We start from the raw sequence: 15,352 nt of genomic DNA on the forward strand, positions 1-15,352 counted from the left end.
TGCTATGCCCTTTCTTCCTCTTTCTCTCCTCCTCCCCTCCCTCCCCCAGCCCCATTAGGCTGAAAGTAAACAGCAGTGACAGCAGTGGCAGATCCAAGGCCTAATGGGAATCTGTCTCCAACCTTACTGAACTATTGGGAAAGAGCTGCTGTCTTTCAGGGGTCTCTACACAGCCTGGAGTTGCTGGGGCCATTTTATCTACCTCATTGGAAAACCTACCTAACAAGGAAGACAACACAAAGAAAGAGACAGCTTCTTGGTGTGTCATTTGAGAATTTGAGGTCCTAAATTTCACCATACCTGGATTTATCCCTTGAGTTTTCCAATTTTGTGAGCCCGGAAATCCCCTTTTTCTTGTTTAAACTAATTTGATTTGAGCTTCTGTTGTGTAAAATTGAATGAATCTTGACTAATCAAGAATTTCAACTAGGGGCTTCCCTGGTGGTGCAGTGGTTAAGAATCCGCCTGCCAATGCGGGGGACACGGGTTTGAGCCCTGGTCCGGGAAGATCCCACATGCCGCGGAGCACCTAAGCCCGTGCGCCACAGCTACTGAGCCTGCGCTCTAGAGCCCGAGAGCCACAACTACTGAGCACGCATGACACAACTACTGAAGCCCACGCGCCTAGAGCCTGTGCTCTGCAACAAGAGAAGCCACGGCAATGAGAAGCCCGCGCACCGCAATGAAGAGTAGCCCCCACTCACTGCAACTAGAGAAAGCCTGCGCACAGCAACGAAGACCCAATGCAGCCAAAAATATAAAAATAAATAAATAAATTTATTTTTTAAAAAAATTCAACTAAAAATGGGGTGTATTATAAAATGGCGGGGGGAGCTTCCCTGGTGGCGCAGTGGTTAAGAATCCACCTGCCAATGCAGGAAACATGGGTTCGAGCCCTGGTCCAGGAAGACCCCGCATGCCGCGGAGCAACGAAGCCCGTGCGCCACAACTACTGAGCCTGCGCTTTACAGCCTGCAAGCCACAACTACTGAGCCCGTGTGCCACAACTACTGAAGCCCGTGCGCCTAGAGCCCGTGCTCCCAACAAGAGAAGCCACCGCAATGAGAAGCCCGCGCACCATAATGAAGAGTAGCCCCTGCTCACCACAACCAGAGAAAAGCCCGAGTGCAGCAACAAAGACCCAACGCAGCCAAAAATAAAATAAATAAATTTATAAAAAAAAAAGGGGGGGAATGTCATAGAATCCACTGCAGAAAGCATAACCAGAAACCACAGGAATGAAAAGGCTGCCTCTGACTCCATGTCTCTCTATGGATCTCTTTCCCTGAAGCCAATCTCCCATTTCTGCTTTTTCTCTGCATATCCCCTTCTTTTTCTTCCCCTCTGAAGACCAGTGTTTCTGCTGACTCATTTGCTCATCTAGAAAAGGTCCCAGGGCTGATTATCACTGGCCCAGATTGGGTCATGTGACCACCCTGAACCATTCACTGTGATTGGCCAAACAGGGGCCATTACCTCTGGATGGGTCCAGGCCCACCTAAACCAAATAGACTAAGAGAGGGTGAAGAATGGATTTTCTTTAAAAAAATCAAAGTGCTGTTTTTGGAACAATGGAGAATGAGTGCCAAATACCACCCCCCCACTCCCCAAAAGTCTCTAACATGGTGCTGAGTGAATTTCTGTTTTACAGACCAATCAAGCCCTGAGTAAGCTCAGGCCCAGCCCCCTGTCCCAGAGGAACAGCTCTAATGGAAGCTTTCACCTGTGACAGCAGCTTCTGGAGAGCTGGTTTGCTTGGGCTTTGTCTAATCTCTGTTCAAATCATACCACATGCCAGAGGGGAACTGGTTCTGACTCTGGCCCCAGCATGAGGCCCTTCCATGGCATCATTTGAGTTTTATAAAGGCCCCATTACATGGAATCATAAGGAGGTGGGGGAGTTCCAAGGCAAGAAGCCAGGGAGTAAGGAGGGGATCGTGGAAGAGGTGGCCTCAGAACGAGGCCTTTGAGGATGGACAGTAAGAACTTCTCAAGGCTGCAATCAAGAAGACAAATAATTGCAAGTGTTGGTGAGGATGTGGAGAACTTGGAGCCCTCGTACACTGCTGGTGGGAAAGCAAAATGACACATCTGCTGTGGAAAACAGTCTGGCAGGTCGTCAAAAAGTTGAACGTAGAGCTACTGTATGACCCATTCATTCCACTCCTAGCTATATACCCAAGAGAAATGAAAACATGTGTCCACACAAAAACTTGTACATGAATCTTCACAGCAGCATTATTCATAACTGCCAAAAAGTAGAAACAACCCAAATGTCTACCAGCTGCTGAATGGATAAATAAAATGCGGTTTGTCCATACAATGGGATATTATTCCACCATAAGAAGAAATCAAGTACTGATATCTGCTACAATGTGGATGAACCTTGAAAATCTTAAGTGAAAGAAGCCAGTCACAAAAGACCGTATATTGTATGATTCCATTTACCTGAAATATTAGGCATAGACAAATACATAGAGACAGAATGTAGGGACTTCCCTGGTGGTCCAGTGGTAAAGAATCCACCTTCCAATGCAGGGGACGTGGGTTCAATCCCTGGTCGGGGAACTAAGATCCCACATGCTGTGGGGCAACTAAGCCCGTGTGACACAGCTACTGAGCTCGTGCGCCTCAACTAGAGAGCCCACGTGCCACAAACTACAGAGCCCACGTGCCCTGGAGCCCGTGCACCACAACTAGAGAGAGAAAACCCTCACGCCACAACTAGAGAGAATCCTGCGCACCGCAACTAGAGAGAAGCCTGAGCACTGCCACGAAGACCCAACGCAGCCAAAAAAAAAAAATTGAAAAAAAAAAAAAAGAGAGACAGAATGTAGATTAGGGATTGTCTATAGCTGCGGGGGAAGGAATTGGGGTGAATAAAGGGAATGATGCTAATGGGGATTTGGAGGGAGATGCTGCAAATTGACTGTAGTGATGGTTTCATAATTTTGAATACAAATTATGCAACAAAACATTGAATTGTATACTTTAAACAGGTGAATTGTATTGTACGTGAATTATATCTCAGGACAGCTATTACCAAAAAAGAAGAAAAAAGAATATACTGGAAGTAGGAGAAGGGGGTCTAAGCCGCATAGCAGCCTGGGAACCCTGGGATGTCAGGGCCAACTGTCTGATAAACTGGCTGCCCTTCCTGCCCCTCACCCCTTGGATTCCAAAACACGTGAAGGGAATTTGGGGCCTGAGAGTCCAGCCCTGGAGTGTAAAGAATAGCCCTCAAACGAAAAAGGGGAGAGAAGAAAGTCTGTCTCCAAGGCCCGAGGTGGGCAGGACGCTCCAGGAGGAAGCAGAGAATCCAGGTGACTGCTGCCAGCTTGGGTCACTGGCTCAAGTGCCGGGGAGAGATCAGAGACCTGGTGGCACAGGGCAGCATGGTGACATGTGCCGGGTTCCTTGGTGTGAAGGCTTGGCCCTGGATGACCCCCTCCACTCTTCCCCAGTCCCTGTCTATGGAGATGGTTATGACACGGCCCTTGGCTGTAGCTGATCGTGCAGGTATGGACCTCTGACCCCAGCTGAACCAGTCATGGTCCTTTCTCTGGAATTTGGGATCTTGACAGAGGACGAGGCCTTCTCTCCAAAGGGCTAGAATATGTGAGCTAGAAGGTTACGAACGGCCATAGCCGGCCTGACCAACTCCCTGTGGGCGGGGCTCAAAAGAAGAGGAAGCTGGTTCCCCAGCTGATGGGAATGTTCCAAGTTCCCAGCAGCAGGAGCTCTAAAGTGAAAGCACCTGGGAGCACTTAGGCAGCGTGGGGATCTGCGTGCCTTGTCGGGAGAGCCCTGAGCAGCCAGAGCGGCAGCAGAGAAGCAGGTAAGGAGGATTCTTGGTGAAGCAGCGCTAAGGGGAGGAGGTGGAGGGAGGCTGGGTGTCCCAGCAACTTCCCTGGAGAGGGGTTTGGAAATCAAAGACCAGGCCATTGATAACCACTGCCCTTGGCCAAGAAGTTCTAGGGAAGGAAAGCTTCCATGAGTAGTGACATCATGGCCTTGTTAATGTTGTAAATAATAAATATATTGTGCCAGCAGGCCCATTATACTTTTCAATGCACATTCACCTCCGCACTCTCATTTGCTCCTTCCCCATGTATACTGGAGAAAGATGTATCATGCTCTGGGAGCTGCCAGGCCCACAGCCCCTTCTAGAATAAAGCTACCTGGGTGACCCACCCTTGCATACTGGATTAAGGTGTGTACCTGACACAAGGGCAGCCAGTGGCCTGGGAGCCCAGTACCCAGCATGGATAACAGTGACCAAATGAGCCAACATGCCTCTCTCTCGGGGTTTGAGAGGGAGCCTCTGGAGAGAGGCAGAGCTCTGTTTTTGCAAGGCAAGAAGCCAAGAGACACAGAAAGAAAGCAGAGGGCAGAAGCCGAGAATGAATAAGAAGTGGTGGTGGCAGCCAGGAGGGGGGATGAAGGTAGGAGAGAGACTTTAGTGGGGCAGGGCAGGGAGCAGGATGGCTGAGATGGAGGACCCAGTGCAGGGGCCCTAGAACACACCAGCTTTGGCAGGCGGCAACCCATGGCCTGGCACCAGAACTGCACTGGACCCTCAAGGGTGTTCCTGGCCCTGTCTGCACAAAATGGAGTCAGGAGGCTTCGATTCCGGTCTTCCTTGTTGTCCTGGGCATCCTCATGAGGAACCCTCAACAGGTACCACCTGAGTCATCGCTAGTCCTTAAGGCAGCCACACACCCCCTGGTTAATCTCTGACCTAGCAGGAGGAGGCCATTCCTGGCCAATGTCAACACATCTTGGCAGGGTCCTTCCTCTTGTCTGCCCCTGAACCCTCTGTTCCTCAAAGGGGTTCCTGTCAGGGGCAGACCACAGGAAAGACCCTCTGTGATGTGGTGACATCAGTCAGGCCTTCAGCCTGGACAGTTCAGGGATAAGTCTCAGGAGAGGTACCCAAAGCCTGGGTTAGTAGCTGATCAAATTAAGTCAAGGCATTAAGAAATCTTCCCTTCCTTCCTTCCTACATTCCTTCCTTCCTTCCTTCCTTCCTTCCTTCCTCCCTCCCTCCCATTCTCCCTCATTCTCTCCCTTTCTCCCTCCCTTCCTTTGTTTCCTCAAGCAAACTTGACTCTCAAATGTGTCACTTGCTGGCTCAAGCACCCAGCAGAGTCTGACTGGTGTCTCTTGCCCCAATTCCAAATTCAATCTGATTGGCCCAGTTTGGGTCAGGGGACCACCTTGGTCCAATCAGCTATGACCAAGGGAACAGGGTTATGTAATATTCATATGGCTGCTGGGGTTCAACCCTGGTGCTAGGGCTTCTCAGAGGAAAAGGGAACATGGTGCAGATTAAGACCTAAAATATGTGCACTAAACAGAGAGAAATAAGATCAGGGGATGGGAATTAACATTTTCAAAAACTGACATAGGTTGAGTGCCCTACATACAGTTTTTAGTTTACCTAAATCCTCACAACAACTCTATGAGATAAGCGTTAATAACCTTATTGTGCAGTGACGGAAATTAGACTTGGGAAGTTAAGGCACTTGCCCAAGACATTGGGTCTAGGGAGGGCTGTGTCTGTACGAGAGTCCAGGACGGTGTGAGTCCCGGGATTATGCTCTTTTCCTCTTTCCTCTGTCCCGCACTGCCTGGCACGAATTTGAAATGATATTTCTGCCCCTGCTTTGCTGAGTCTCAAGACTCCACCAACTCAGTTTCACTGAAGGGCCTTTGAAACTTTCAAGCTCATCATACAGACAAGGAAGTAGAGTCCAGAGAGGGTTAGTGTCTAGCCCATAGTTACACAGGGATTCAAACGCAGAAAAGGGACAAGCACCTAGGTCTCCTAAGTCCCAGGCCAGGGCCCTCCCCAGACAGCATGCCACCTTGAGGGTGTCCTATTTCATGGCTTCTTTTTCCCTGCAGAGCTAAGGGGTGAGGCTACCTCAGACTGGTTCCTGCCTATCTCTCTGATTCCACCTTCTCCTCCAGTTCCTCCTTCTCTGTCCATCCCTAAATGTAACCATTGGTTCCTCCCCTGGGAAGTACCCTAGCAGCAAGAGTAATGTAGCTCCACAGCTGACCCTTTGCTCTGTACTTAGGACTGCAAACTCCCCAGGGGGCATGCTGTGTCTTTCATCTTTGACGTTCCCTAAGTTCCTGACCCAAACATCAAGGGTGTGCTCCATAAAGACTGAGATAAGTGTTGGATACGATAAGATAATTAGGTTATGTGTGCCTATGTTGCCACTGCATCCATACACCCACCATCCATTCATCCACCATCTATCTATTCACCCATCCATCCACCCGTCCGTTCATCCATCTGTCCATTCATCTGTCTAACAATCATCTATCAAGCCCTGGATCCAGGCAGACTGGGCCCAGGAGGGGAGCTCTGGGGATGCCATGCTTATTCATACCTCCATATCTTTATTCACACTGTTCCCTCTGCCTGGAATACCCTTTCCATCTTCCTTCATTTGACATTTAACTCATCTTTCAGCCATGACCATAGCATCATCTGGACAGCCTTTCCCAAAGCCCAGACTTGACTAAGAGACTTCTTCTGTGTCTCAAAACACCTTTTACACTTATCACATTTTAAAAAGTAATAACCTTATTGAGATATAATTCACATACTGTTACCGAGTCCAAGTTCGTACTGCTGGTTGCACGACAGGCCAGTAAATCTAGGGACTAGTTGTTGGGGCAGGGAATAGCGACTTTATTTGGAAAGCCAGCAGACCGAGAAGATGCTGGACCAGTGTCCCAAAGAATCATCTTCTCTGAGTTAGAATTCAGGCTTCTAAAAGGGGAAGAGGTAAAGTCCTGGTTCCAGTCAGACTCCGAAGGGGATATGTTGATTTCTTCCTTCCTGCAGCCATTCACATGTGGGCCTGGTAAGGGGGTTTCCTGTGAGCTAAACAAAGGTATTTTATCTTAATGCTCATTACATGGGTGGCAGGGTTCCCAGAGATGGGCCATTATGTATAATTTAAGCTTATAGGCAACATCCCTTTGGTGATTAACTTGTAGCAAAAGCAATAGAATACAAAGATTAAAGTAAAAGAAACATCCAATATGGAGTCAGATTTGTTCTTCCCTATTACAGTACCACAAAACTCATCCTTTTAAAGTGTCTAGTTCAGTGGTATATTCAAAGTTGTGCACTAATTTCAGAATACTTTCCTCGCTCCATGAAGAAACCCTGTATGTATTAGCAGTCATTCACCATTTCCCCTCAACTCCTCCAAACCTTGGCAGTCAGGAATCTACTTTCTGTCTCTATAGATTTACCTACTCTGGAGATTTCATATAAATGGAATCATACATCATGTGGCCTTTCATTCAGCATAATGTTTTCAAGGTTCACCCATGTTGTAGCATGTGTCAAGACACTTCCACATTTTTAATAAGGGTTGAGAACCTAGATCCCTTTTTGGTAGCTCTGGCCCTTTCTGGTCCTCAGGGGAGCTAAATTAAAAAAAAAAAAATCCATATGGTTGCAGAGTCTTAAGAGTCCTAGAAAAATTATTGGAAAACCAAAGACAGAAAGAAGCCATTTCTGGCTTTGAAGATGGAGGAAGGGGCCACGAGCAAAGGAACACAGGCAGCCTGCAGAGAGAGATTGGACATGAGAAAATGGATTCTCTCACCGAGCCTCCAGAAAGAATGCAGCTCTGCCCAGCTCACATTTTTCATTTTAGCCTTGTAAGACCCTCTGGAGACTCTGACCTCCAGAACCATAAGATAATTAGTTTGTGCTGTTTTAAGTTTGTGTGTAACTAAGTTTGCATTAATTTGTTACAGCACCAATAGGAAACTAATACAGATTTTGGTACCTGGAAATGGAGAGCAGGACCGCACCTAATTCATCTCTGAAGCATAGGGAGGCACTATATACCAAGTAAGCATTTAGATTCTGCCTCAGATGATCAGCGTTTATATTACAGTGTTTGCATGTGTGTGTCCTTGAGCAAGTGATTTGTCCTCTCAACAGAACTTCCTCATTGGTGAGATGGAAATGATAACTATATTCCTTCATAAGATTGTTGTAAAGATTAATAAAGAGCATATGTGTCAGTGCTGAGCACCGTGCCAGGCCCATGGGGAGCACTGAACAAATAAATGTTAACCAGTATTACCACTATCACCATGCATCATTAACTGTTTCTTGAACTGACCTTAATCAGGGCTAACTCCTCCTCCCCTTGCAGTATCTAAAGGGATGGGGTACTTGGGCTTAATGTGGGCTGGACTCTGTAGCCAAGAATATTGGTTCCTAACACCTGAGGCTTCAGACAACAACCATATTCCTCAGGCAGTTGGCTGTACTTGGTTCTAGATGTTTGCCTAGTTGGGAGTGGGACCGCCACCAAGGGCACGGAGACAAGGGTGTCTCAGTGCATAAGAAGGTGAGGGATGGAGCCAGGAGAAGGATGAGGCATGCTAGGTGTAAGCAGAGTTGGCTGAGATGGGGCAATATGGTGAAGGATGGGCGACAGGGAGGCTGGGTGGACTCCTGAGTACCCAACATTTACCCCAGACACCACAATGAATATTATGTGCTACCTCTGCTAGGATGGCTAAAACAAAAAAGACAGACAATAACAAGTGCTGATAAGGATGTGGAGAAATTAGAACCCTCCTACATTGCTGTTGGGAATGTAAAATGCTACAACCACTTTTTTTTTGGCCACACCGTGTGGCTGGTGGGATCTTAGTTCCCGACTAGGGATTGAACCCGAGCCCTCGGCAGTGAAAGCTCAGAGTCCTAACCACTGGGCCGCCAGGGAATTCCCAACTAAAACCACTTTTGAAAACAGTTTGGCATTTCCTCAGCTAGTAAAATATACAGTTACCATATGACCCAGCAATTCTACTACTATTATATGCCCACATCCACACATTTGTCCACACAAAAACTTGTACATGAGTGTTCACAGAAGCATTTTTCATGATAGCCAAAAAGCAGAAACAACCCAATGTCCATCAAATGAGGAATGGATAGAAACAGAATGTGATATATCCATACAATAGAATATTATTGGCAATAGAAAGGAATGAATTACTGAGACATGCTACAACATGGATGAACCTTGAAAACATGTTGCTAAATTAAAGAACACAGACACAAAAGACCCCATGTTGTATGATATTTTTTAATATGAAATGTCCAGAATAGGCAAATCCATAGAGACAGAAAGCAGGTTAGTGGTTACCAGGGACTGGAGAGAGGGCAGAAAGGAGAGGGGACTGCTAATGCCTACAGGGTTTTTTTTGGGGTGATAAAAATGTTCTGAAAAACAGGTAATGGTAATTGTTGCACAACTCAATATATCACTGAATTGCACACTTTAAAGGGGTGAATTTTGTGGTGTGTGAATTATAATCTCGGTAAAACTGTTATTAAATAAATCTTTGAGCACTTACAGTGTGCCAGCAAATGAGCTGAGTACACGTTTGAGCTCATTTCATTACCAGGTTTTGGGGACAGGGCTGACCTATTGATGAGCCTGAGCTGGACCCATGTGAATCCTACCTTCTTGGAGGGAGGTGAGGAGGAAAGAGGGAGAGAGGCCCAGTTTGGCTGACAGGTGCCCCCAGATGGATAAGGGATCACTCACCCAAGGGAGTGACGCTGAAATCATGCGGATGAGCATCCCTGAGACATGAGGCCACCTGGAGAAAAGTCAAATCACCTAAGTCAGAGAGCGGGTCAGATGTCTCCATCTGTGGCTGCCTAAAGTCAGGTCTCCAGAACAGGGAGCCTGGCCGTCTCTCACTCTATGGCCCTCTCTACCCCAGAGGAAACACTGATGTCTTTAAGCAGGAGAATGACACACCCAATTGGTGGAAAATGGATTGGGGAGGAGGCAAAAGCAGAACCAGAGAGATGAATTAGGAGGCTGGAGCCATCACCTGAAGTGAGGTGAGATAGCTTACACTCCAGTAGGGGAGATGGGAATATAGTAGGTTTCCCCAGAGAAACAGAACCAATGGGATATATACCTATATCTACACCTCTATCTCTATCTCTATCATCTGTATTTATATCTCTATCTATATCAAGAGATTTAGTATAAGGAATTGGCTCGTGCAATTTACGGAGGCTAAGAACTCCCCAAATCTGCATTTGTCAAGCTGGAGACCCAGGAAAGCCCGTGATATAATTCCAGTCTGAGTCCAAAGTCCTGAAATTCAGGAGAGTCCATGGTGTAAGTTCCAGTCTGAGGGCAGAAAAAAAGCAATGTCCCAGCTCAAACAATCAAGAAGGCAAAGTTCCCACTTCCTTGGTCTTTTTCTTCTACTCGTCTCTTCATTGACTGGATGAGGGCCACCCACATTAGGGAGAACAACCTGCTTTACTCAGTCCATTGATTCAAATGTTCATCTCATCCAAAAACACTCTTACAGACACCCCCAGAACAATGTTTGACCAAATGTCTGGGCACTCTGTGGCCCAGTCAAGTTGACACATAAAATTAACCATCACAGGTAAATATAATATATGCTCAGGGAGCAATAAGAAAGAAAAAAATGAAGCAAGGTGAGAAACTCGAGAACAGTGGGGACAGACAGGCAGAGAGAGTGTCAAAAATAAATATTTGTTAAATGAAAGACTGAATCTTGCACTCCTCCAAATGCTACTTTTTTCTTTATGCCCCAAATCACTTTGCCTTCTGTTAGGTTTTAACTGTAGTGAATGCTATGGTCACTGGGAAATAAGGTATTTTCTATTTTTTTTAAAGAATCAGCAGCTTGAAAGATACCACGTTCACACATTCTGGAGGAATGTCACATTTGATATGGCCACTGGACACGCTTGACTTTTTCTTTATTTATGATTTCTGGCGCTTTTCCTTTGAGGCCGCTCAGAATAGCTTCTGATCCTGCTCGCTCACAGAAACGGTGAAATCAAATCTTCCTGCGCTCACCCCATCAGAGGCCAGTTTGCTTATGTAAGCTGCTCCCGCCCTCACTGAGTAACTGGATGGTGAGAGCAGAGCCCCATACAGATTTCAAATGCGGCTCTCTTCACATAAACATCTTTGACTTGCATACTATTCTTCTGGTAAATTGCATTTGGTCGCAATCAATAGAAGTTGTGTGCGCCCTACGGGAGACCACATTCGAGCCATTTGCTCTTCACTAACCTCTTTATACCCCTTTAAATGTTTTTGGTCTTTCCCTCAGTGATATTCAAATCAATGTCCTGACTTATTTATCCTTTGGACATCTCAGTATCTCCCTCAGTATCGCACCACTTCTGTTTGATTGCTTTTGTTGAACTTCTGCACCCTGGGCAAAACAACAGGCTCAAAGAACTATCTGTCGTGCAGGTGTGACGTGTGTAAGTGTGAACGAGTTTGCATGAATGTGAGTGTGTATAGCCTAATAGAGTTGAAAGACCTTTGAGTTTGAAATCAAACAGTTCTAAGTTGGAGGGGCAGTTCTTCCATGCTCTAGCTGGTAACCTTGGGCAAGTCGTCTCATAGGGGCTCAGTTTCCGCAGCTGGAAAAGAGAAATATAGGTCTATACCCAAGAGAAATGAAAACCTATGTCCATATAAAAACTTGTACATGAATGTTCATAGCAGCATTTTTCGTAATAGCAAATAAGACCCAAATTACATCAATGGATGAATGGATAAATAAAATGTGGTATATATCCATACAATAAAATCCATACAATAGAATATGATTTGGTCTTCAAAGGAATAAAGTACTGATACATGCTACAACATGGATGAACCTTGAAAACATGATGCTACATGAAAGAAGCTAGCCACTAAAGACCCTGTGTATTAGAGTGCCAGGGCTGCCATAACAAAGTACCATAGACTAGGTGGCTTAACTAACAGAAATTTATTGTCTCCTAGTTCTGGAGGCTAGAAGCCCAAGATGAAGGTGTCGGCAGCATTGCTTTCTTCTCAGGAAATCTGTTCATGCCTCTTGTAGCTTTTGGTGGTTTGCTGGCAATCTTCGGTGTTCCTGGGCTTGTAGAAACATCACCTCAATCTCTGCCTTCATCTTCACATTGCGTTCTCCCTGTGTCCAAATTTCCCCTTTTTATAAGGACACCAGTCATTGGATTACGGTCCACCCTAAGACCTCATTTTAACTAATTACGTCTGCAACACAACCCTATTTCTAAACAGGGTCACATTCTGAGGTACTGAGGGTTAGGACTTCAACATATGAATTTTGTGGGGAGGAGACACAATTCAGCCCGTTAATACCACATATTCTATGATTCCATTAATATGAAATGTCTGGAATAGGTAAGCCCATAGAGACAGAAAGTAGATTAGTGGTTGCCAGGGGCTGAGAGAAAGAAGGAATTTGGAATGACCGCTAATGGATACAGGGTTTATTTTTGAAAGTGTTCTGAAATTAGATAGCGGTGGTGATTGCACAACTCTGTGAATATACTAAAAACTAATGAACTGTACCCTTTACATGGGTGAACTGTATGGCATGTGGATTATATCTCAAAAAAGCTGTTTTTGTTTTGTTTTGTTTTGTTTTGTTTAAAGAAAACGTGTAATGCTGGCCACTCTTTCCTGCCCTGTTAGGGTTCTGCAGATCATGTGATTTAATGCAAGTGAGAGTGTTTGGGAAACTCTCCAAAGATAAAATACAACTGTAACCTTTGGTCTTCAATTTTTAAATGCCTTTGGCATTTGTTAAGTGCATTCCACCCTGCATGGTGGATTCCCTATTAATTCCAAACCTTTCTAATGTAATAAGGAGAATTCCAGCTCTCCTTAACAGCCAACTTGAACAGTTGCTGCAAGCTCACTGTCATATTACTGAGAAAAACATCTTTCCTAAACCTGTGATTCCCACGAGACGGTCATCCCTTCCGAACGGATGTCTCTTTTACCACTGAATTTATCTCAGTGCCATCTCTGGAAAGCACCTTCAAGCCTTCGCATTTTGAGAGACTAGTTTTTTTTCCTGCAGCTGCATTTTTGCCCTTGTTGGATCACAGCTAGTTCTTTCCCCAGAGGCCAAATAAAATTTCATGAAACAGTTGGGATTTCAGCGGCTAGCAAAGTCCTTTCTTGTCCTCTGAGACGCCTTCATGCGTCTGCCCCTCCCTAACCCCCAGGGGTTGCTGCACAGAGCCTAGCACCTCTTAAGGCTCAAGCCTTAGGGACCACTATGTAGGCAGCCAGCCTGTTCAGCTGCCTCTGGCCACAGGAGCAGTGGGTATCCTCCTCTTACTCATGACCTTGGCTGTATGCTTCATGCCTGCTGCAAGGTGAATTGTCTGAGTTGCAGGTCTCTCAGGCAGCCTGTCTCCCGTTCTGTGGTGTGAGGGATCTCTGGAATGAAGTGCATATAGATTAATAGGTTGTAGGTAAACAGTGCAGTTGCCGAATCCAATTTGGCAAAACTTAATTTACAATCCCTCCAATGTCCTCTTCTCCTATCTACCTGCTAGATTTTATGCTTTGGGGCCATTTCAAATTGGCCCCCTCCTAGCTCTCCGCTCCCATGCTGTGTGACTTTGGCTGAGCTGCTTAACCTCTCTGGGCCTCAGTTTCTTCAACTTTCAAAGGGGGTAATGATCTTTTTCTCATAAGGCTGTGAAGAGAATGGAATGAGGTTTTTCTGGTACGTACTGAGAGCCTGACTTAATGTTGGCTCTCTCTCTCTCTCTCTCTCTCCCTCCCCCTTCTCTCTCGCCAGCCCTGAGGGAAAGCAAGGTTGCTCTGCATCCTGACTGAGGACTGAGACACAGTGGAAAGAGCACTGCCCTCAGGGTCACACACACCTAATTTGAAGTCCCAGCTCTGTTGTGACCCTGGGCAGACTCGTCTCTTCCCATGTCACTGGGGTTGGGGAAGGGACCATGAGAGGCACATGGGATCACGGATAAGAAGCTGCTTAGAAGCCTGTAAGGAGCTGTCTGGCTGGGAGAGTCTGTTGTCACAACTGCCCTTCCAGAAATCATGTGACCTGACACCCTTCACACCCACCCAGGCTGCTCCTCACAGGACCCCACATTCAGCTCCACTTATCTAAGACCTGGGCAGGTTTCCCGGCTCGCAGGAGGGCAGCCTCCAGGTCCCTCTCTGCAGCCTCGTTTCTCACCACCCTCTCAGCAGATGGCTTCCTAGCCCAAGGTGGCTTGGAGGAGCCCTGGGCCAGCTGAGCCTCCATTTTCGCCTGGTTTATGGGGGCGTGGCGCTCCTGAGGGACCAGGGTAGGTCCTCTCGATCATTCCCCACTCGGCCACTTAGAGCAGTGAGGCCCTGGGCACGTTCCTGAAGTCCTCTCTGCTTTGGATGCCTCCTCTGTATGTTGCAGATAATGATAGCGCCTCCCTCGTGGGTGGCCGTGTAGATTAAATGTCATCATGCGTAAAGAATTTAGATCAGAGTCTGGCACATAGTAAGCAGTCAACAAATATTTGAGATTACTGTTGCTTATTCACTCAATTATTCATTCACTGGACACCACTCTGCTGGGTGCTAGGCACACAGATGAACCAGATGGAGACCTCGCCTTCACGGGGCTCCCAGGCCAGAGGGGCAGGCAGACAAAACCCCGGGGCCACTAGTGGGTGCAGTGATAGCACAGGGTCGGTGCAGTGGGAACTCCTGCACAAGTGATAAGGAGAGTGGGTGGTATGGGGCCGCTGGGAGAGGCACGGACTCTTCCGGGGTGGGTCAGGAGAAGCCTCTGGAGAGAGACCATGTGGCTGGGCCATGTAGGGGTGTAGGAAGTCACCTCCTGGTGGGAAAGGCCCGGAAGAGGGTGGTCCAGGAATGGGAACAGCACAGGCAAAGGTGCAGAGGCTAGGAGAGCGGGGCCCACATTTGGAGGTGAAGCCTGTGAAGGTGAAGCTGCACACCCTCACCCCTCCTACTCATCTGGAACCTGCCCGTGGGGTCCTGCTGTGAGCAGCTGTGTGGCCAGGAGCAGGCCACAGGTGCCCAGGAGTAAACCCCCCAGAACTGCCCTCAGCCAAGACGAAAGGGCGATGGCAGGGAAATACCCTGGAGTCCTTGCCCCTTGCAGTGGCAGCAACTCAAACTGGTGTTTCATCCCACTTCCTAGAAGTCCCCAGAGGGACGGAGCCCCAGTTGCTAGGAATGTGACCTGCTTATGAAAGCACGCTATACTGACGCTCACCTCCAAAATGCACCGTTTGGATCCCAGTCCTTTTCTCAGAGGCTGCTTCCCGGGAACCCCAGCCTAAGACATCCAGCTACGAAAGAGCTGACCAGACAGGTGGATTGTCCAGAACCCTCTCCACCGTTCTGGCTACTTGATTAGTTCTTCTGGCAATTACTGAGGATTTGGTGCATGGCCAGCACCAGACTAGACCCTGAGGGAGAGTTAAGCC

The 15,352-nt window shown here is 47.1% G+C and overlaps 1 protein-coding gene across 1 annotated transcript in view; it reads left to right on the forward strand.

The window, feature by feature from the left end:
- Positions 1-3,759: 3,759 nt before the first annotated feature.
- Positions 3,760-15,352, forward strand: part of STRBP (spermatid perinuclear RNA binding protein) — a 183,727-nt gene continuing 172,134 nt past the window's right edge. The window contains exon 1 of the mRNA XM_061199958.1: positions 3,760-3,838. The gene's annotated coding sequence lies outside the window, so the exon portion shown is untranslated. The remainder of the gene's footprint in view (positions 3,839-15,352) is intronic.

This window comes from Eubalaena glacialis, chromosome 9, assembly GCF_028564815.1.
Source record: "Eubalaena glacialis isolate mEubGla1 chromosome 9, mEubGla1.1.hap2.+ XY, whole genome shotgun sequence".
Lineage (NCBI taxonomy): Eukaryota > Metazoa > Chordata > Mammalia > Artiodactyla > Balaenidae > Eubalaena > Eubalaena glacialis.